The 22,501-nt window shown below is 43.2% G+C and overlaps 1 long non-coding RNA gene across 4 annotated transcripts in view; it reads right to left on the bottom strand.

Annotated features, from left to right (window-relative positions):
* Positions 1-22,501, bottom strand: part of LOC139797173 (uncharacterized) — a 37,249-nt gene that overhangs the window by 6,843 nt on the left and 7,905 nt on the right. Inside the window, exons 1-3 of one of the 4 annotated variants that reach the window (XR_011726331.1) lie at positions 16,654-17,430; positions 15,805-15,942; positions 1,456-1,509 (exon numbers count right to left, since the gene is read on the bottom strand). This is a non-coding gene — a long non-coding RNA (uncharacterized lncRNA). Of the gene's footprint in view, positions 1-1,455; positions 1,752-15,804; positions 17,431-22,501 lie in introns of those variants that run through there. The other 3 variants (XR_011726332.1, XR_011726329.1, XR_011726330.1) reach the window with 3 other exon arrangements.

The raw sequence follows: 22,501 nt of genomic DNA on the forward strand, positions 1-22,501 counted from the left end.
CCAGTTATAACATAAGGAGTACATCTGAAGGGTGAAAAAAAAATAATAAAATGACAGGGTGAAGGTATGGTTTTCCCACAGTTGCTGGTGCAGCAGATTGTCCCACCACTTCCACCAGAAAAAGATGAGGAAGATGGAATAATTTATAATACAATGATTTCAGTTTATTTCCCAGTTCAGCCCCTTCTACTTTTCTCCAACAGCTGTATGAGAAGTCCCCTTTACAGAAACTCGCAGTTGCATTAAATGGTACCTTAAGCAGGTCACATTTTACAGAACAAACAAACCTAACCTGCCCCTCTCTTGGTTGAGTCCCCTGGTGCTGGTAAGCAGATCCTCACTGCACAAGATGGCAGAGCTCTGCACAGAGGTACACAGGGCAGTGGAAAATTTCTCTGCTCTTCAGAAGCAGCTGCCACACAAGAGGTTTGATGTATTACACAGCAATGTGAAAGCTCTTCCACCAGACAGTGACTGCTCCAGCCCCATCAGAAGGATTAACAACCACATCACTCCAGTACTGCAGAGCCAATTCAGATGTCTTAATTCCCAGGGGCTGGGCTACAACACGAAACTTCTACATGAAGAAATAATCTGAGGTCCCCTGGACTGTAAAATGTAGCAAGGATTGGTGACAGCTTCACCTGGTAAAGCAGTGGGCTCTGGGCAGTGAAGGAGGACATCTGTGATAGCTGTGTAAAGGTGACCTGCTTTGGCAGAGGACACATGGTGCCATCCCTCAAATAGTGTTTTTCAGTGGCACATCTGTGTGTGAATCCAGGAAAATAAAGAGTTCATGACATTCTGTGTATCAACAGGACTTGGCCAGCTCCAGAAACCAAGTAAAAGAAATCCTGACAGCTTTAAGAGCTGAGTGAAGGCATAAAGCCCTTAAACACCATAAGTCACCCTGGGTGCATCCCCCTCTGGACACTGAGCCATAATCCCCAAGCACCCGGAGCCCACAGAGGCTTAATCCCTTTCAACAAGGGGATGAGCTGGAGCTGTATTCTTTCAGGATTTACATAACACCCCCAGGCATGTCTTCCAGGATCATCAGAGCTACTCAGTGTGTCTCAAATTCATGTTTTTACATCCGTTCTGTTTATATCCATCTCCCTCTTCCACTTAGGAAAACCCAAGTTAGGGATGTTGCCCTCAGCACACCAGCATGGCAGGTTATGACCCTGGCAGGAGGCCCAGCGCAGCAGAAGCACTTCTGCATCCTGTGTCCTTGGTGCAACTCTTGCCCTGACACACAGCACATCTCCTTGTGGCCACACCCTGCAACCCCACCAAACACACACGGATTTTGTCTTCTCTAAAGCAATCACAGCAGGAACATTTAAGAGGATCCTTGAGTTGGAGGCATTGCCCAGGGAAGGGCAGTAGGTAACTGGCTTACCTTATCCTTTATTGGCCTTTCCATGTACAATTCTTCTAGTGTACACTTACCTTAAGTGAGATCTCCATCACAGAACTTCAGGGTTCTTCTCCACTGCTACTGCACTGCAATAAGCCATATTTTAATTATGTCAGTATGGGTAGTGCATCCAGTGTAATGTAGCTTAATTTAAAACTAAATTGTTTTCTGGTGAAGTTCGTAGTTCCTTTGAAAGGCAGAAGCAAGCTTGACATCAGCTTTCCTTATTTTAATTACTCTAAGTGTTTTCTTCATGCCAGCAATCTCCCATGGATGCAGCAATCAATTCTCAGGACAAGGACAGATGAACAACTATAACACATCTGAGCTGAAAAGAGAAAAGAGGTATGAAATAGAGAAAAAAACTACAACGAAAATTAGCCAAACCTTGAGTTGTGCATTTTCCTTTTCCTTTCAACTGTGTGTCCTTGTTCTTCTCCTCCTGCCCAAGTAGCTGCTTCATCTGCAAACTGGCAGATTCACAGAGCCCCCTTGGCTCTTCTTCAGCAGCACAGGGTGCTTGCCTCTAGCTGCAAAGAACTTTTTTTTTTTTAGTAGGGACACATTCCAGCATTATTAACTGTGAGGGTTTCCAGCAGAACTTTTAACCTCATCTGACTTTTCTACAGTGGCAACACAGGAAAGTCTACACACCTAGGGAACACCTGGTAATCCCTACTCTGGAGAACAGGGCTGTAACAAGAAAGCAAAGAAGAAACTTGGAAATGTAATGATGTATAAATCAGGCTGGGCATTGTTAAATCTGTCATTAAAACATAATTATTTTGCCTTGTCCATTTGTTTTTACCAGGTGCACTATAATTATGTAACTTACCTCACAGCATACAAAAACCTGTAAGAATTAGAGATACTAAAATGTGAGTTATTCTCTTTGCCTGCCTGCTTCAGTTACTGTTTAAGCAATTAGTGCTGCTCTGTGAAGGATGTTGAAAACACAAATGTTGCACTAGCATGCTAAATACCTGATGCTAAGATGAGCAGAGTTCCCTAAATCTGTCACCAGAGGCATTGTACAAAACCAATTTAAGAAGCAGAGAAAGAGGTCTGTGCAAAACAACTAGACCAGAGTCCTGCAAAAAGCTGGAGAACTGAAAGCACACACTTTCCAAGTGCCTACTGCTGGCCATGCTTCAGAAGAGTCAAGACCTGAGAAAGGCCCAGCATCTCCAAGCCTTTCTCCTGACCACAGAACAGGTAAAGATTCAATTGGTCAGAGAAGTAGCACCATCCAACCCTGTTCCACCTTCAGCCTCACCACTGGGAGCCAATGGGCCTAACAGGTGTGTCCTCCAAGTGCTTTTCCTTGGTATCTCCACATATATCCCTAAGTGCTTCACTCAAAGATTTCAGTGCACATGAAATCGGGGAAAACTCCATGGATATTTTTGTAGAGGAAAATGGGGCAGATTGTTATCTCAGGAATTCGAGTGAGAAGTCTATTCAGCACCAGACCTGCACAGCATCCTGGGGGTTAATGGGCTGCCTGTATGGTGGGCCAGGGGACCATTGGTGGTCACCACCTCAGCCCCTCACTCATGGAGGGGAAAGGGAGATAAGAAGGGAAGAATTGGGTGATCGCTCATGTCTCAGCCTCAGGGGGTCAGTAGGTGTACTTAGGCCCCTCTGAAATACCATGGCTAAAACACAGAGTAGATACGTGCTAGGATACAGGCATGGGGACATATAAAGAGCTCAGGTCAGAAACTATATCCAGAAATTAAAAATTAAGATGAAAATACAGTGGATCGTTTTATAATTTTGTAGCAATTGTCCTAGAAACATAACTGTCATAGGAAAAGAAACTCAATATAAAACAGATACTATTTGTCTCCCATCACACACACACTTTCTCCCCATCCAGCGGAGAAAAAAAAAAAAAGAAAAAAAAAAGAAAGAAAGAAAGAAAAAATATTTGCTGTCAATCAGTATCTTTCAGATTTAGATTTTTTTGGTTGTTCAGTAAAGCAAAACAAAAGTAAATACAAATTTTGATTTGGCTGGTGATCCAGCTTTATGTCTCATAATACTATCAACCTTAAGGGAAAAAATTGCCCATAAAATAAGAGCTGCTGGGATTGCTAGGAAGAATTTTATGCCAGGTGACTTCCTGCTAATAGCCCCTTACACACAACATTGTGCAAGAGAAAGAGGTGAAAAAATACTGCTATAAGCACTATGGCCATTTAATCCTTAACATGGGAATGTATTTCTGCTCTTTTTCCCTCCGTAGATTCATTTTATGTTCCCATCAGAAGGTTAATTGTGTTAACAGGAGTTACGGCCACAGGGGAAAGAAGTGATTGAATGCTGAGTGCAGGTTTAGCTGATAACCTCGAGTGAGAGAAAGGGCACAAAAAGGCGTTGATCTCCTCTAAAGGGGTTGTCAGTCATTCAGGAAAAATGCAGCTGTGGGAGAAACAGCCTTATCTCCCAGGACACGAAGAAGAGAAGCTATCAAAATAATCTCGAAGCTACACTCATCCTGGGCTCCATGCCTGTGGCTCTGACAGCAGAGTTAAACATGAATGACTGGCTTTTTGTGTGCCAGAACAAGCAGACCCTGACTTGATGCACATTCTTGAAGACCGATTAGATTGCATGAAAATGTGTAATTAACAACAATAAACCTCAAATAATTATACCTCTGGCATGAAATCTTGACATCTTTTAGCTTGATGACACAAGTCCTATTTGCTGAATTTGGGACATCATTGTGTTCCAAGGTTTTAGCTAAGACTAATGGTGAAATCTTATTTAGATTTAATAAACATTGCATGGAGAGGGTCATGAAAACCAACGATTTCTCTGTTTGTCACTTTGGCCCATGTCTGAAATCATCCTGCAAAATAACACAGGACTTACTGTACGTAGCTTGGAAAAGAAGAGTTGGGGTTTTTTTTAATATTAGATATTTCCCTAACATGCATTCTCTGAGAGTTTGTATTCCTGGAAATGTCTGCACCTGCAGAGACAGGACAAAGGACCAAAGTATATTTTAATGCTAAAATACAAGAAGTGAAATTCATGGCTGGCTTGTCTCAAAGATGCACTGCAAACTCTAGAAACAGAAAGCCTTCTCCTCCCTTGTACTCTAGGACTACCTTAGAAATATCTTAAGAGCACTCCAGCAATGATTTTAGGTTATTATTCTCTACCTTGTCAATGGAAGAGATGCTAAACTTTGAAAAACTGGCAGACCTTTCCTACTCACACTCTGGTTCTGCTGCTTTGCAATGAAGATTCTTTTCCCACTTGCAGAGCTGAGAATAAATATGCTTGTCTAGTAATAACTATAATACATCAATGCAGTCTTGCAAGAGAGAAAAACAAGTAGCTGGAAAAACAAATTTTTAGACTTTTGCTTTAAAATGCCCAAATATAAACCTGCTTGTCTTTTTTCCCAAAGCTTCTTAGGGCAAAAAAGTTCTGTAATATTAACATCAACAGTACCACTTGAACAAAACAACTGAAATGCTTATTGACGTGGTAGCAGGTAAAGCCAGTTTGAAATATTTGATCCTAACACCAGCTAAGCAAGTATGTGTAAAGTGTAAAGCCTGCACTTGTTGATTTCTGAGATAAAAATCAATAAAGCTGTCCATAACCTATAACTCCTTGGTTTACCTCTCCATAGAGATCAAAAGAGAGTAATTAGATTTCTGCCTGACTAGCAGGGGTAGAAAACTGTTTCATTTTGGATCAAAACCTTCCCAGTGGATTATGCCTTCTATCCACTGCCTATCAACACTTAGCGATTGCTTCTGTATTTGACTTTGACAGGACTACCAGAATGTTACTATCTAATTTTCAGTGTAGTTGGTACAAGGTTTTGAAGCCTTATTCTAGTGTCAGATTTTAAAATTAATTCTTCCCACTTTGTATTTTACATTTTTACTCTGCTGTGTTTTCTAACAGCCAGCCTTGCTAATGTGATAAATAATTAAAAACCAGAACGACAATACCCAGCCGACCTCCAATTTACAACAAGCAGAAAAACCTTAATCTATTATTGATTATCCAGCCTTTGGACTCAGATATCATTCTAAACAAGCAGTTGTCTGCCTTGGATTGTCTTTGCATTTCATATTCAAATGAGGCTGATGCTGTTGCATATATTTTCATCTGATGACATTTTAATATCACCAGATGCTATTGCCTGCCCAGGAGATAGCTGCTGCTTCAGATGCAGCCCCCTTCCCATCACAGCACAGTGATATTAAGGGACGGGCAGGAAGCAGGTCATGTTTTAAAATAATAGCTTTATAACACTTGCTACTATCACTTTATTCTCACGTTTCAACTGTCCCAGAGTTTTTCTGTAATAATGGCTTTTTAAAGAGAAATGTCACTCTGCATTTTGATCTTCCTTCACTCAGCAGCTTTTTTGAACAGGCCGAGAACACGAAATATCAAATATCAAATAACAAATAGCGCTCCCAACAACTTCACATGCTAGATAGAGATTAATCTATTGGAAAATATGTGGCAGCTTAAGTTCAAGTCCCATGTAATGAGCTGTGGTGATGGACAGATGCAATAAATTCACATCCTGATGCAGAGGATTTTTTGTCAGATGAAGCTCAGATCACGGACAACCACTCACAGCCTCCCAGCACCTCCTGCTCTGCTCAGCATTTGAGGACATTTTGCTTACTTGCTTACAGGATTAACAAACCCCATTATCACAGCTCTGAGCACTTTAAAAATAAAAAACTAACCTAATTTTGTTAAGACAATTGAAATGTGTAGTATTTAAGCCTGGTCATAATGTGTATTTGTCAAAAATATTACATAAAATTTGAGCTTACCCTAAGTAAGGGTACTTAGATTGAAACTATCTGTGAGCTGGAACATTCTTCACTCTCTCTTGGACAAGATAAAGCACTCTAGCCTCTCAAAAGGAAGAGATGAGTATTGGCTATTGGTTTGGCTACCTGTGGTTCCCCTGCCCTTGCATACAGACAGATGTGCGCAGTCCTGGAGGGCTTTGTCTCTATGTGTATGTCCAGACACCAAGAAAACCTTCAAATGGTGGCAAAAGGCTGGAGTTAAGGGGTGTGTATTCTGCCCCTCTTCTGCCAGTGAAAACTTCTGAGCAAAGCAGCTGGTTAAGTTCAGTCCACCCAAGCTCTAGGTCCCCTCTCTCCCTTGCAAAGGGAATTGAGGAGGGTGGAGCAGACAACCAGATAGTCCAGGATACCTTGCAATTTTCCAGGGCTTCTCTACCCTGTCCCTGGGCATGTCCCAAGACCTTCCAATGTTGGAGAATGAAACCCCTCCTTGCCTGATCACCACAGTCCAGAAGAGCCAGTGACCTATTATTTCTCATTGGACCAGAGCACAAGGCAGAGAGCCCCAGGCTGGAGACCATGGATCCATGGTGCATGACAGGCTAGCATTGGGCTGCATGAGCTGAGGTTCAGAAGCAAGGAGGACATTTTCCTCTCTCTGAAAGATGTACAAGGTAGAGCAGAGAGACAGACTGACATGGATCTAATACCTCTATACTTCAGCTCACTCACATGGCTCCAGGTTTTGGCACTGCACTCTCCAGCCTCCCCTGGATTAATACATCCAGGACAGCTCCAGCATCTGTGCCTTGGGAGATTTTGCGTGTTTCCACAGGGACAGTTTGGATGCTTTCTCCCTGGGACAAAAGTCAATGCTTACCCCACAAGGCAGAAAATGGGCTACACTCTGTGCTTGGTGGTAATTGTGCTCAGCTTGACAAGCAGCAGGGAAATGCTCTATTTTTGGAAATTCACAGACAAGATGGTGCTATTCCACCTCCCCTCCTGCTTTGACCCTACCCAGACACACATTTGGTCTCAAAATCCCAACAGCATTTTCACTGCAGAGCCCGGCCACCACAGCAGCTAACACCCAAACAGTGGATTCTGGCAGCTTCACAGAAAAATGTAATTGTTCGTGAAACACAGCAGTAAATATTGAAAACCTAAATACACACTACTGAGAGTAATGTTTTAACTTTATCACTATCACTTTACCTACACTCTTCTCTATTTTAAATCAGTTTCAATTCTGCTTGGGGTTTTATTTTTACTCTAGTGAAACATGTCTTTATCCAGTCCTTATCCTTTATCAGTTTCCATTTAAACCTGCCCACATGCATCAGCATTAAAACAGAGACATTAAAGATTTTCTTTATATACTTAGCTGAGTTACATAGGCAGAAACAACTTTACACTCGGGTCCACAGCACAATTGCCACATGGCAAAGCTGGTGTAATACAGTCACACCCTTTGATGAAACATACTGGTTCCATCAACTGGATTAATACATGTACTTACAGAAATGTGCCTTAAATTGTACCAGCAAAAAACCCCAGCAACATAGATTCTCAAAAAAATAATATTTTTATAGAGTTGCCTTAAAAATCTATATTGTCATAACAGCTCAGCTGGTTGAACTAAACGAGTAACTCTTCAGCTACATTCACCTCTCAAGAAGCCATCACATGAAATAAACATGCATTTTGCTGAGAGGTAAATGTGCCAGAGGGATCCGTCCCCCAGCTGCACACAAAAAAGTCTTGACTCTGACTTTTCAGCAAACATCAAATAGACATCAAGAGATGGGGAAAAGGCATCTGAGGGAACACAACTTGGCAAAGTACTTGTCCTCAAGCCTAGTTTTAAGCAGCAGTTTACATGCTTTGCTGAACTGGGGCTGGTGACTTAACTGTGAGGTTATTTGTGTTTTGTCCTGTGTGAGGAACAATCATTTTATTAGATAACCTTAGCACCTAAGGAGGACAGTTAAATTATAAATGACACCATGTTAGCATGAAGCCATTGTGCACCTGGCCTCTCTGCAAAGGTGTTTGGGCACTTCATGTTCCCTCCATTGATTCCAGTTTTCCCAGTGAGACGAGTGTTCTAGTCTCCACCACTGCCCCCATCCCTCCCCCTCCTTGTTCTTCTTTCTGCTCCATGAAGGAGGAAGCTTTCTGTCTTTATTAAAGTCACACCGGTCAAGAAGTTCTCCCTTGACATGTAAGAGGCTGAAATGTAACAGAGATTGAAGAGTTAGCAATCGCACCTTGCTCTGTGGCGTGCCTTGCTCTCCAGTCTCCCTTTGGACAGGGAGTGATGGTGTGATAGATACACACAGTTCCTTTTCCATGGGCACCTGGGGCTGTACCACTGTCTGCCTGTCTCAGCCTCACAGGCATAGGAATTGCACACAAGCTATTTCCAGGCAGGCTGTGTTCTTAGACCTTTCTCTATAGATGCCAATTAGAAGATTAGCATCTTTTCTCTCCCCCTCTTTGCTTTAAATAGTCACACAAAAGCTGAGCTGACAAATTGCTCTCTCTATGGTGTGGGACAAAGACAGACAATAGATCAACATCATTTACTATACTCAAATCCTATTAATCACAGATTAATGAGAACATGTCTGGGTGGAGGAGGGAGAAATTACCAGAATGTGGGCATATTGGCTTGTTACTTGTGTAATATGTGCTGTAGCTTTACCTTTAGTGTCATGTCATCTTTTATCACATTGAAATAATGTTTGCTCCAGAAACATAATTAAGATAATGGGTCCTTCCTTTAACAATTACTGGGGTACAGTAGGATTATATTTCTTAGTCATTTGGTTTTAGAAAAATCTCTCTTAACTACTTGCTGAATGTTTCTATTAGTCATTATGTGATTAATGAAGATGTATTTATAGGCATCAAAAGAAACATATTTATTACTATTGGTTATAATTTTATTCATTATTTCTCTGACAAATTACATGTGCAGAAACAAAACTAGAGTTTAGGATTTTAGTCTTTAAGCTTAAAGATTTTTTTCTCTCTTTTTGGGTAGCTGTTACTAATTATCCCTCAATTCACATTTCAACAGCATTGGAACACAATGTTTTTATGAATGTGCATTATTCTGACTGTGTCCTTAAAATTATTCTAGAGCTGAATTGCTTATCACTTTGTTGCCTCATTTTCTTTTCTGCCATTGACATTGATAAGGAATAGTGTTCAGGTCAACAGCCTAGAACATATATTGCCCAGTGCATTCAAACATCTACCCAGATTAGAACCTCGATTTTTAATTAATTCTTCCGTTTGCCCTTACAATCTGAAATTTAAAGCACTAGTTTTAATTAATTAGTATTCTTCACAAGGCCTCCTAATGCTGTTATCCTCGATACGGGGGGAGCTGGTCCACTGAAAAATTGCACAGCATTTACAGCTGTAATCAGCAGACAAACAAAGAAGGACTGCAGTCTACCCGCCTGACCATGTATTTCAAAAACATCCATTGGCCCTTGCAGCGTCCCGAGCAGTCGCTGGGCAGCGCTGGGGAGCGGCCGGGAGCAGGGCGGGGCCGGGCAGGGATCACCCCACCGCGCCGCGCTTCAGCACCACGGGGAGGGACAGCTCCGCCGGGCGCCAAACGGACCGCGACGGAACCACCCCGGTTCCGGTCCCGGCCCCGGCCCCGCCTCGTCCTCCCCCCTCTCCTGGATGTCTTACCTCTCTCTTGCAGTGCCCAGATGCAGTGTAAATCTGCTCGCTAATCTCACTGGACCCAGGAAAGGGCCTCGTCCCCCTGTGCTGGCTTCCTGCTGCAGCACCTCGCCTGAGCGCCCCGCACCAGCTGGCAGCACGGGGAGCAGGGAAGTACGGAGGGTGGCCAATGGGCAAGGTTAAGGTTGATACATCTTCGTTGCCAACCTTCCCTAGTGCCCTTCCTGGGCACTCCTGCTCAGCAGTGCATACAAGTGTCTCTGCTCACTTGGGATTCAGAGACTGTGTGAGGGTGGTGAGACACTGGCACAGGTTGCCCAGGGAGGTTGTAGATTCTTCATCCCTGAAAGCTTTCAAGGACAAATTTGATGGGGCTTTGAGCAACCTGGTTTAGTGGAAGGTGTCCCTGCCCATGCCAGGGGGGTGGAACTAGATGATCTTCAGGGTCCCTTCTAACATAAAGCATTCGATGATTCCATGACCTGCACCCTCTTCTCAAGGTGACCATGTTAGTTACGTGCTTGGAAAACCAAAGAAGGGATTATGTATTTCTGTAATGTATTACACCATGTCTTACACTCACCAAGATGAAGGAAACCAGAGCCAATGCTTTAATCCATCCCAGGAGAGTCAAACCTGCCCCTTTCATAGAATCATAGAATCATAGAATCATAGAATTGGCTGGGTTGGAAGGGACCTCAGAGATCAAGTCCAACCCTTGATCCACTACCGCTGCAGTTACCAGACCATGGCACTGAGTGCCACATCCAGTCTCTTTTTAAATATCTCCAGGGATGGAGAATCCACTACTTCCCAGGGCAGCCCATTCCAATGCTTGATCACCCTCTCAGTAAAGAAATTCTTTCTAATGTCCAACCTAAACCTCCCCTGGCACAACTCGAGACCATGCCCTCTTGTCTTGCTGAGGGTTGCCTGGGAAAAGAGACCAACCCCCACCTGGCTACAACCTCGTTTCAGGAAGTTGTAGAGAGTGATGAGGCCTCCCCTGAGCCTCCTCTTCTCCAGGCTGAACAGCCCCAGCTCCCTCAGCCTCTCCTCAGAGGATCTGTGCTTGAGTCCCTTCACCAGCCTAGTTGCCCCCTTTCTAAGAGTCTGCCTTGACAGACTCTGCTGATGACAGCTAGCTGGGGCACCTGTGGAGATGAGGTCACTGTTCTTAAATTATCTAAATACTCATGGCAAAGGGGAGAAGAGAGAGGTCCACTTTGTTGCTTGGTGGCTAAGAAAAGCCGAGTAAAATCTAGCGATCTGTCCCAGTCCCTGCTCCCTGTTTTCATCCAACAGCTGTTCTATCGTAGCCCTACTTTGTGGCAGGGCTGTCTAATGGAATATTTTACCCAGACCACAAAGAATGTAGCTCAAAATCCCATTATTTCTTACCAATTTCTGATTAAACAAGTTCAGCACCTTGGTCTTGTTCTGCCCGAGATGAGGGCAGGCAGGGACAGAGATGGTGCACTGCATGTTCTTCACCAGGCCTGAGAGATTAGAAGATCTCAGTACACTGGGAAGCTCTACTTATTAGCCCTTGGCTTGGGCAGGTAACTGGAAGTATGCACAGACAGATCTGAATCCTCCCAAAGAGAGGGTCTGCTGCTATATCTCACCTACAACCCACATGGCTGATCTATTATTTCAGCTACCAGATAGAAGACCAAGGAGAAGGCTGCCAGAGCTCTTTATATCTGAGGAAAGTGAAACAAACAAACAAACAAAACCATAGTGATTCCACTGTCATTAAATGTGAAATATGACTTGAAGATTCCAGCACATTCTGAGCACCTGGTACCAGATTCACCTTCCAGTAGGGAGAGTCCTGCTGAGGCCATGGCAGAAATGGCCAAGCAGAAATCTTGAGGTATGTGGGGCTTTAATGTCCACAACAGAGGCACCTTCAAAGTAGGGAGAATTTGGGCAACAGCTGACCAAAGTGGTCTAGAGGATTAGATTAGGTACCTTATTTCTGCCTAAATCCTCCATCCTTCTGTGGCTTTGGTCCGTAACATGAGGATATGTGACTGTGAGGATAAAAGTATTCATGTTTTGAAGTAATAGTGCTAAAATTCTGGTAATGGGGAGCCAGAGATAGCTGAGGGCTGCTTACTCACACTGTGCTTCCTTTCTCAATAACTAATAGCATGCCTAGGCTTTGATGTTGATGGGTAGGCAGAAGAGTGGTCTTGATTAAAAGCATTAATTTACCTCTCTGAGATAACAGATTCATACACACAGGTCTCAATCAGGAGGAACTCCATCAAAATAAACAGCCCTTGGGTAAAGCAGGTATAAAAGTGTAAAGAACCAGACCCTGCATCTACCAGATATGTGACAAGGTAAATGGGCAAACACAAGAAAAGTGAATTATTGTTATTATATGTGCAAGTTACATTCAGTACCATTAAAATCTAATGCTGCAAAGAAAATCTTTCAAGCTTGCAAAGTATACACAATAGGGGCTGCCAAGAACTCATCAGAACATGTGAATGTTTCCTTTGTATCTGTTGCCTTCATTGCAGCATTGATGTAAATCAGGAGTGCCTTCATTGGCAGAAAACTGACAGGATAAAAAAAGTCAGGTCTGTTAAATCTAAGGAAATTAACTGAGACCCATTGACTCAAGAAAACCTTTGGAAAATTTGAATTACATCTTAAATGAACATTTAATTTCATAATTTGTCACCTTAGATAATAATGTTAAGAGATCTATGCTGGTACAAAGCATTCTGTTAATTACAGTAAAAGCCATCAAATTAAATTCAATTTCTAGAATCAATAACATTTCTCCAAGTACCATCCCTAATGACAGCCATACCTTTCATTTGGCATTTTATTAATGCATGTGTTATATCTGTCACCTTCTCCAGTTGCAAGCAAACTCAGTATATGTTAATTCACACCTGATAACAATCATTTTTCTTGTGCCTACCTTCTAAACCTGATGATAGGATTTGTCAACACATGTAGGGTTTTTTGTTTTGTTTGGGGACTTTGTGTAAGTTTTGTTATTTTTATTTTAAAGTTGCTGTTAAGTGACAATTTCCAGTGATTTTAATTATAGGAATGGACAGTAGAAATGACAAGTAAGAAACTTCACTCTCTTTGCTGCAGTCTCCACCGCAACCTCTAGATGTGCTGGGAAATAGGTAATCTTTTAAAATTTTATGTTTTAGAAATTTCTCACTTGAAGGGTGTTCTGTCATGATCCCTCAGAGATAAAATATACTAAGAGTTATTTACCCACCCATCCCTACCCTCCAATAATTTGCTTACGTTAAGTTTAGACCTAATACTCTCAACAATTCCCCATCACACCAGCCTTCCTGTTTATGGCATGTTTTCATGCTGTGTGTCACAGTCAAAGCATCACCTCCTTCAGCAGACACTCTCATGACAAACTGCCAGGACATGTGAAAGATTGCTGTGAGTGCCTAACACCTCATACTAATTTCCAGAATGTTTCATCGCTGCAGCCTTGCCTTCCTCTACCCACCGCATCATCAATGAACTTTTCCAAAGCCCATAACCTTAATTACATTTTAACGTCATCACAGAATCAAGCTGTATCTTCATTTATTGTTGGGTGGTAATTTTTGGGCTGAGTTTCAGGTGTGTTTTTTCACAGTGTGTTTTGGGTTTGTTTTTTTTTTCAGGCAAGGCGCAGCTATGGCAACGTATTAGAAAAACATTATTTTCCTCAGCACTCAGTTGTCCTTTAATAGGTTATGAAACTGGTTGTGCGTTTTGTGTGTTTAAAAAAGAAGAAAAAAAAAACCTAATAAAAAAGCACCTTTCATGTGACAATAACTGACTCTAGGAACATAAGATCAAGATGTCCCTCCTCATGTCAGTAATGTTAGCCACTTAAAAAATAGGTGTGTAATCTAAATCAGTTGGTTAAATGCTTTCCACACTCAGTGAAGGGACAAACATCTTCTGGACCACTCCACTGCTTTGGTCTCTCTGGGGCACAGCCACCTCAGTCCAAGCATAACGAATCCACCCTTAATCTTCATATTTCCATTCACATCATTTGTTTCCCAAAGGAAAATCTTCCCTAAATTTTACTGCAGACCAAGAAGCCGCACAGGCACGAGTGACATTTGGTGTGAGTAAACCTCCCCAAAACCTTAACTTCACCTCAAAGACCTGCAGTGCCACCCATGAGGCAAGACTCCCCATCAGAAGGAAGGGAGATAGGAAAAGCTGACAAATGTGACTCCAAAAGATTTAAAAAACGTTACATTTGAGGTGGGAAGGCAATCATTAACTTAACTGTGTTACCAGATTCAAACACAGAACTGAAAATAGTTTGAGAGATAACAGGAACAAAGAACCTTTGCTGACTTGTGAAAATCTGGGGGTTAAGGGAGCAAAATCCCCTTTCAGGTGCCAGAGGCTGCCAGGACATTTGTCCAGCAAGCTGTGAAGGTCCTGAGTGGAGGGACTGCTAACCTAGCACCATTGGACACCACAAATAATGCCTGTCTTTCAGAGGACAGACTGCTCTCCTATCAGCTGCTGTCTGCTTGGGTTTGCGAGGCAGGTGACAAGCTACTTGCATAAGCACATCTGATCACAGCAGAGAAAATTTTATTCCAAAACATCCAGTTTTGGAAGCCCTTTACATGTATTTACAAATAAAAGGTTCTTTGCAACCCAAACCATCCTATGACTCTATGATATGATTCTGGTTATCAGTACTGTCACCATCAAAACTCTTCGTCTTGTGTTATTTTTATATTAAAGTACCTAACTATAAATTACTACATGGACACTGCTATAATCAGAGATATGTCCTTCAAAATACATATTTTTAAAGTGTGAGTTAATCCTGTTTCCTGTGAAAAATAAAAATAGGTCCCTGAAGTGGAAATTAACTCAATAATAGGTGGAACTGTCAGCCATGCTAAGCTCTAGTTGACATGAAGTGTGCTGAGAACAAACATTACTACAATTAAGCACCAGATGCCCCCAGCTAGCACCCAGAAATGAGGAGCAGTCTGTGACCTCTGTAAAAAATATGTGGTGTTGCCTGAGACATCTCAGCATTGCACTGTCGCACGCTCAGGGACAGGGACTCATTTGGCAGCATCCTTGGTGTTCACCAGGAGCTCCCTTGCCTGTCCACGAGCTTCTGCAGGCAGAAGGAGGAAGCAGGACTGTAGGCTACCCTCTCCTTTACCTTGTCCTCCACAGTCAACTCTAGTCACCCCAACCCTATGACCTAAACAAAGGAAGAACCCTATGGAAAAAATAGACTTGCTTTACACAATAACACTATCTCATAGTGCACATGGGAGGGCATCAGATAGAACTGTAACTTGAAGATTCCCAAAGTTCATTACCAGACACCTTATTTTGACGTTCTATTCCCTCTAAGTGCTTAGCTTTGCTACCTTAATGATGTTATTCACTTCTTAAAATTATTATTATTATGTGGCTAATCTTCCATTTTCTGATACAACTAGAATCACTGCCAAAGATTCATTCACAAAAAATTGGGATTTTGTGACACACTGCCAACAAGGCAGCACAGAAAGGCCTGTGTGGCTTTATCTGTCTTAAAAATATTCTGTTTGCTTGCTGAAAGCCCATCTAGCCAAGTATTTTGTCTCCTACAGTGGCCACAAGCAGGTGCTTGGGGAAAAGTATAGGAACAGAAAAGCCTGAAGTGGTATTTCCTCTGAATATCCTCTCAACAGCCAGCAATCTTTGGTTCAGGCAATTCCTGAGTGGTGCCTTTGTATTTAATAGATAGGCTTTTTCATCCATCCACTTTTGACCTCTTGTAAACATTCAGGACACTGCAAGAGATGGTGAAGGAAAGGGAATGCTCACCTGGGGAGAGGAGGTTCAGGCCATGCTCCAGCAAGAGTTCGTGTTTCCTATGAAATAGTCACTGTGTAGCAGTGAGCAGGGACTGGGCTTCCTGACCCTACTTCTTCTGTGTAAATTATTTCCCAGTTGTTCTTTTTCCTGCAACAAAAGAAATTTTGAAGAATCTGTGGAAAACAGCACTTTCCCAAAGGCAAGGAATAGGAGATCCACTGCCTCAGGTGCTCTCCAAGGACACAGCCAGAGGAAGGGATGCAACCCAGGTGCTCAGAGCATTAACCACTGACCTGGTGACAAAAACAGAAAGGAGTTTGTTTCTAAACAAAGCACCAGCTGCCCCTGGTGTACCAAGCCCACTCCAGCAAGGCTCTGCAGGGTAATGAGTAGAGGACACTGGGGAGCCTTGGAGTCTGCATGGGGCCTGAGGCTTTAGGCCCTCAGCAGCTGAAATCCTTTGCCACCCTAAAGGGGCTACATTTGTAGACTTCAGGACAAGGTCAGAGATCAGCTGAGACAATGTTCTATCATCAAAGCTTTGAACTGAAGCATCTGACCTGTTTAAGTCCCATGATTGTGTCCCTCCTAGAGCTGGATGCTCACCTGCCAGTCATTGCTTTTCTGTTCCCAGTGCTGGTGCTTTGCCTAAATAAAAGCTAATTAAAATCATTTAAAGCTGTTCCTACAAGACTTAGTATAATAACAATAATATTTAAAAGATACAACATTAATGAACATGCATTAACCAATATTATTTATTTTAAATAATAACACTACTACTTAAACACACTAATAACATTTTAAAGTACACATAATAGCTTTTTAATTTTTAAGATAAATAATCAGAAGGATCACCTGCTTTCCCTACCAGATGTCGAGCAATAAAACAATATTTCTTTGTCTCATCAGGAGACCTAAGTAATCTTTTCACATATTCATTTGCACAAATCAATGAAGTATGCCAGAGACTCTCTGCCAGTCTGAGGTCTTTCTGAAGGGGAAGAGGAAAAAAACAATATGAAGAAAGATGTCTAGGGAGCTTTAGCAGGGAGAGCTTTTGACAGGCCTTGCAAAACATGTGCATAAAAATGAAAAAAAAAAAAAAAGTGTGGGGGGGAAAGAGGGTCTGCAGCTCAGCAGTCATTGCTCCTTTTGGTCTGGGGATCTGGAGCTGCACCAAGGCACTGATGGGAAGAGTGCAGTCACTTAATGGCTTCTAGCAGCTGCTGCTGAAGGGACTGAGGGAGATGGCAGGTTAACAGTAAAACACATGGAGGAAGCAAGGACAAGGGCAGTACTGGAGAATTAAATTGACATTGCCAGCATGAAGATCCCAAGATGGTCAAATGTGGATCAGCAACAGGTGGATCTCCTTAACCTTTGCCTTGCTCACAGTCTTGCTTGCCTCAGAGGAGATTGTACAGTGAGACTGGGCCAGAGGAGAGAGGTTTCTCTGAAGCAGTGACACAGAGGCACAGGGCAGTGATCTAAGGCAACCAGAGCTGGAGGCTGTGGTCTTCAGGTCCTGCACCTTGCTCCTCCAAAATCTTTGGTTTGGTTAATGCTGCACAGGACAGGTTACAAGCACCTTCACTGGGCTTCCTAGCATTCACATTTGACAGAGAAGAGCAGGCATGTAATGCTGCTTACCCAGAGTAACTCCAAATGTCTCTGGAAGGTGTGGTGCAGGACACCCCAACCTCAGGCAGGACACCCTGCAGGCAGGGAGAGCTTCCTCACCTTTGTGCTCAAGCTAGCACACTCTGTACCATACCAAGCTCTTGCCATTAAGGATCTTTGCAAAATACAGTCATTGACGGATTTATATCAGATATAAGAGGAGATGAAGGATTTAGCTACTTCCAGCTTCCTTGAGATGTGGGACATTTCTCAAAGGATTTGAAAAACGCCCAACCAAGAACATCACCACCAAAGCTTGGAGGCCCTGCAAGCAATGGTGGAGAAGCAGCTTGCTGGAAGACTGATTTAGTAGAAAGGGTATACATGGTTGTCATTTGTCATTTGAAGGGTTTCTTGTCTGTACAAGGTATTTTACCTCAGTTCTGATATATTTAAGTCTTTCTTCCCTGGAAATTTAAAGCATGCTTATTTTCATCAATTCTCCTCAGCTTCTGCCTATTGCTCATGATACTAAATCACAGTGAATTAGTGAAAAGGTCCCAGAGTCTGACACAGACTTCCCCTAAAGGTGTATCAGGTGATCAGGAATCAACCTTGATTCTCCAGCATCCTAACCCAACAAAATACAGATTCCTGGAAACAGGCTCTTCAAGTGTGGCACAAACGCTGGCCCAAAGGCCAGTGGGCTCAGACTGTGGGCTGCACCAAAAGGCAAATGCAACAACCATCACTTCACATGTACAGGGAGAGAGACTTCATACAGCCATATCTGGGGAGTCTAACGAAGGAAATGGTTGTGGGTAGGTTTTTTTGTTTTTGTTTTTTGTTTGTTTGGTTTTTTGTGTGGGTTTTTTTGTTTTTTTGGTTTTTTGTTGTTTTTTTTTTTTGCCGTAAACCCACCGCACGGGGACATACTGCCACCTCCGGGGACCGGTCACTGAAGGAAAGATGTTTGGCAAGCTTTGAAACCCGTCGAGCCGCGCCGGTCCCTCGGCGGGGACACCGCATCTTCCTGCAGGGCTCCGGCACCACTAGAGGGAAACCCAGCACCGCGCCGGGCGGGACCGGGGCAGCGCGGGGGAGACGCAACAAAGCGTGAACGGGAAAGGACGAAGGGGAGGTCGTAATAAAATAAAATAATTTTTAAAATAATAATAATGTTTACAATTAAAATTAATTAAATGAAGTCCTAATAAACTGAGGAGAGACTGCTGGGAGGGAGGCTAAAGCTTCTGAGGGTGTACAGGTACTCTTAGACCGGTGGGCACAGGTTTTGATTTGAATTTAATTACTGCCCAGAAACAGCTTCCTCCTCGTTCTCTTCATCTCTCCAGCACGGAAATCTCCCCCGCTGGCAGGAAACTCTTGACAACACATTTAGCTCCTAAGAAGACGGTACTGTTCCAGCTACAGAAGTGTTTGTTACTAAGAGGATGTCTATCAAAGGAAAGAGCAATGGAAAAAAACAAAACAAAACAAAACAATTATAACAGACTACACTTAGCTTGTATGACAGATGTGTCTCCTGTCTCAGATTTTGCCTTTAGAGAAAGGAAAGCCCAATTTTTCACCATAGCCATAAATAATATTGAAAAGGGAGTTAAGCGTGAAGTAGTAAAGGCTGCAGACAATGCAGAATTATTCAGAATAGATTAAACTACGGTTGAGAAATGCAGATATAATACAATGTAGAAGAGTAATAAGAATTCAGGTTATGCATCACATTCCACATCAACAAATGCAATATACAGCACCCAAGGGGAAAAATCTACACATTTACAGTCATGGGCTTTAAATGAACTGTTTTACTAGGAAATGAATCTCAGACCCATGGTGGATACTTGAGGTCAAAGCTCCATGGTGGGCAAAACAGCAGAAAGAATGAACAAAATTCATGGAACAAGTAGAGACAAAGCTGAAAACATCATTTTACCTTTCTATAAATCCTTCTGAAATGCAGTTAGTACACTGTATCAAAGAGCTAACCAGAAAAACATGACCAAGAATGGTAAGGCTTCCATATGAGAAAAAAATAACTGGGTTAGAAGCAGAAGTAGCTGAAGCTTGGAAAGGAGATTCACATACCAGTGGTATTACTTTTTCTCAATTAAACATCACCTAGTAGTTTCAAAACAAACACCAAGAAGTCTTGGTGGAGGTTTTTTTTTCAGCACATCTAATTCTCATTCTTGGAGGATATCATGGATGCCAAAGATGTGGAGAAGCCCACCAAGGGGTTAGATAAACTCACTGCAGCTACATTGACAAGTGGATGCTATAAACTGGTGCATGGGAAGCTCCTACAGCTCTGAAAGCTGGATGCACAGTCCAGGAGGAGGACCATTATGTATTTATTTGCTCACATATTTTCGTCCACAGGTGTGTTCAGTTGGCTCACTCCAGAGATAGGGTTCTGGACTAATAGACTGACATGGCATAGCCAAGGCTGTGATTTTCTGAAGTTCACATGAAAATTAGAATGGAGCTGGGAATTGACTTTGCACCTACAAGGCATCATCCCAGGGATACAGCAATGCATAACTGCAGGGGCAGTTTCCCTGGACAACTGTGTGCCAGAGTTTCACTTGCTGGTCTGGAAATGAACGAGGCAGCAAAAGTGATTAGCAGTGGAAAGACACTAGACAGCTGTAATTACCTAAATGCCTTCCTATTAACCATGTGAGAAACTAAATCCTCACAATCACATTCGTTAGTAAATGCTAATGACAAACTAACTACATGAAGTTTCATTTGATTAGGTAGAAGAATTCTACTCCAATGTGATTATATTACACTGAATGACCTAAAAAAAAAAACCAAACCAAAAACCAACAAGAAAAAAAACCTGCCTGACTTAAAGAGCAAATGAATGTTAATCGTAGCGAATAGGCAGAGAAGCTACATCCTTGCGGTACAAGGGCTGATCCTGCTACCACCAGCCCGGCTGGGCTCCCAGCTGAAGGCTGGGAATGTTCCCAGCTCCCTGGGGCAGCTCCTGCCCCCCCTGCCTGACCTGCTGCGGGTGGCGATTGCAAGCGGGACCGAGCTGGTTCCGCTGCGGGTGCCGCTGATTCACTGTGAATTGCCCTCATTTAGAAGTCCCTGCCATGTCATAGCGAGAACAGAGAGGGGCAGCAGGAGAAATTTGCCTTGTTGATGCCTGCGCTGTTTTTTCACCCAAGGGGGAAAACGTGGTTCAGTGGCTGGGGCATCGGCATGAGAGGCGTGAGCACAACCTGGCGGCTGCTGACCTCACTGCTGCCGGGTTTGCGCCCTCCCCGGCACCCCGCGTTGCTAAAGTGCGTCACCGGTACCGGTGCCAGACACACTCACTCCTTCCTGCGTCTGCAGAGCACAACAAGAGCTAAACATAATAATTTGGACAGACGTGTGAAAACACCACGGCACACATCAGTTTTCAGGGCATGCTGCTTTCCTGGTACCTTTGCTGATTCCCTTCTTGAAATACTGATAAAAATCAGGCTTTTCTGAGTCTGTCTCTTCAGAGCACCCACGGATATTGGCTAAGAAGAGTGGGCCTGCTGGAGACAGGGGTGGCGGAGCTCACTGTGCCTTCCTGGGAAGACTAAGGGCAATTCCAGCACCAAGCTGAATCCCACTGAATATATAGCATCCCTCATTTCTAGATATCCAGGCGCATAACACCCATACACGACAAACTGGACTATGTATCAGAGTCCATCCAAAACATGAACCACTTCAAAGAATACCTATGTGCATCCAGAGCCTAAGTGCTACAAGGACATGAGGAGAGAGTAAAAGTCTAGTCCAGAGGGTCTGTTTCCAACCTGAACAGAGTGTGATTTGTTCTTGGCTGAAACTGTCATTGTAATTTTTAAGCATTAGTTCCTTCTGTACCCTTTATTTTCAGGCAGATGATATGCATTTCTGGTGCTTGTATGATTTTTGCCCAGTTGTCCTGTTCAGGAGATTCAGATCCCCACAAAACCCTTCAGGCAAGGAGGCAGAAAGGAGAACGTAGCCTCTCATGAAAGGCCCCACCACATTTCTGTGGGGACACAAGTGTCTCTGAAGCTCATGAGAGCTGCTGCCTTCCCAGCCAAAAGACCCCTAGACATTGTGTCACTGCTCTTCTGCTCTCCAGCCTGACTGGAGGACACTGTGCGTGCTGTTGGCAGCCTGGGGACAACACGTGTGCAGGTGCCACAGGGCAGGCAGGTGCCAAAGCAACCAGCTGCTCCACAGTCCCATCCTGTCACAACACTGCAGGTGAATTCTTTATACATAATCAAATAAACCAGAAGGTTATTAGATTTGAATTAGCATTCACTAACACAATTGATTGTGTGGATTTAGCTATCTAAATGGTCAATGGCAGGACATTTGGATAATTATTACTGTTTAGTGATATTTCTTCAGCTAATTGTTTTTTATTGAATGATTCACTTTGATGATGCAGCTGAAACAAGTGCAGCTGGGCTCCTGAGGACAGGCTTTTAGCAGCCCAGTCAGCCTCCCAGAGGCTCCATCATTCCTGTAAGACAATGCATTTGGGTTCTTCTGGATGGCCCTTAGGAAAGGAACCCTCTGGGGACTATTCCTGTCCTGCCAATGCATGCTTTCATATGTGTGATGATTACTCATAACAGCTCAGCTCATCAGGGTTAAATAAAACTGAGCTAAAATAAACTGAAGTTGGTTTTTTTGAAACCCCACTTGAGCATGTTCCATATGTGAGGGCATCAGTGCAACAGTGCACAAAATCTGAAAAACTTCTTTCTCCACCCTCTTAAGCACACCCCACTCACACCCCCACAAGCAAAGTCCCCCTCATGCTGCCCACTGCTTTCTGCTCAGCCCTATTGCCTCACTCCCCAAACCAGGCTGAGCCCCAGCCCCATAGCAGTGCCTGCCTACATGGGAGGGCTCATGTGGTGGTCAAATTCTCAGCAGCCAGGCAGGCACAAGGAGAAAGAAGCTGCATACCCCACCCTGTAACCATGGCCCACACTGGAAAAGATACAGGTAGAAAAGCTCTGCCCACACAGCACCATGCCACAGCAAAAGCCAGAAAGCTCAG

Source organism: Heliangelus exortis, chromosome 5 (assembly GCF_036169615.1).
Source record: "Heliangelus exortis chromosome 5, bHelExo1.hap1, whole genome shotgun sequence".
NCBI classification, from domain to species: Eukaryota; Metazoa; Chordata; class Aves; order Apodiformes; family Trochilidae; genus Heliangelus; species Heliangelus exortis.